A 1,506-nucleotide genomic window follows, 5' to 3' on the forward strand; every position below is an offset into this window, starting at 1 on the left:
AGGGCAATGAATGTACAAATGTGCTTTACACAATTGATGTGTGTATGGATTGTGATAAGAGTCGTATGAGCCCCTAATAAAATGATTGGGGAAAAAAAAGGATTCTGTCTGTGACTACTGAGCTACATGGTAATGAGGAATTTCCTGTGATCACTTGCCTACATGGAATTTTCTTCAGGCAACTCTTTATTGCAACCTATGGCTAGAATCCAGGGGCTTTTATTGAATTGTTTCTCACTGGCTACCTGATCTTGACAAGCCATTCCAGTGAACCTGATTTCCTGGCCAGAGCACAGACCATCGCTGAGTTGCACATGGCACATGTACAATGGATCTGAGTGAATGCAAAACAAAATGATGGGACTCAAGCTGGTTAAAAAAAGAGAAAGAAATGAAATTCTTCCTCCTGCCCTTCTCAATATCCTTTGCCCTCCCCTGCCCCTGATTTCCTTATAGTCATCTTTTTAGTGTATAAACCATGTTTCCTTTTCTTTGTTTTCCATTATAATAATAGTGTTATTAAATACTTATCTTTGTAAGGTTGACTAAGGTTGCTAAGCATAGTGTTCTCCAGTTTTGTCCATGTCCTATGGTGTTTAAGAGAGTTGTCCTTATTTTTTAGTGATGCATAATATTCCATTGTATGAATGTACCAGAGTTTATTTATCCATTCCTTTATAATAGGAATTTTTGGTTGTTTCCATGTTTTTGCATTATGGAAATTGCTGCTATAAACATAAATGTGCATGTGTCTGTGTTGTAGTCTTGATTTCTTTAGGGTAGATACACAGAAGTTTTGTTAGATCTCTTGGGGAAGAGATATACCTCCGTCCTTGGTTCCCCATGAGAAAAAATTCACGCCAAAGCCTGGTTTGTGATCCAAGTGAATTTCATGAGAGTTAGAAGAAGTTTCAGGTTTACACAGGGAACTGCAGGGCCCCTCACCCCATGCAGCCTGCCTAGAAGCTGCTCTGAAAGTCACGCGGTCGGCTCCAGGATGCTGCCTTTTCCCATTATTCCGTGGGGAAGCATGGTGGATGACCCTGCTGGACCCCATTGGCTGAACTGAATTCACCTGGCCTAGGTGGGCCAATCCAGGTGCAGCGCCCACCCAGGTGTACCTCCCCCTCCTGGCAAGAAGCCTGAACCTCTGAGCATGTGTAATGGACGACTCAGTCCCTAAGCTAGGCTACTTAACTGTTCCATATGGATTTCCATAGCGGTTGTAGAGTTCTAGAGTCCCATCAGCAAGGTGAAAGCATCCCAACTCTCCACATCCTCTCCTGCATTTATTATTTTCTGCTTTATTTAATTTTACTAAAAGTGAGGGTGTGAGGTAGTAACTCATGGTTGATGTAATTTGTATTTCTCTTATTGCTAATAAACATGAACATTTCTTCATATGGTTGTTGACTACCTGGATTTCATCCTTGGGAAGTTGTCTATTCATTACTTTGGTCCATTTTAAAATTTGGGTTATTTGTATTTTTCTTGTTAAGATGTCAT

This window comes from Echinops telfairi, unplaced genomic scaffold, assembly GCF_000313985.2.
Source record: "Echinops telfairi isolate 266 unplaced genomic scaffold, ASM31398v2 ScPeMD7_7427;HRSCAF=8465, whole genome shotgun sequence".
NCBI classification, from domain to species: domain Eukaryota; kingdom Metazoa; phylum Chordata; class Mammalia; order Afrosoricida; family Tenrecidae; genus Echinops; species Echinops telfairi.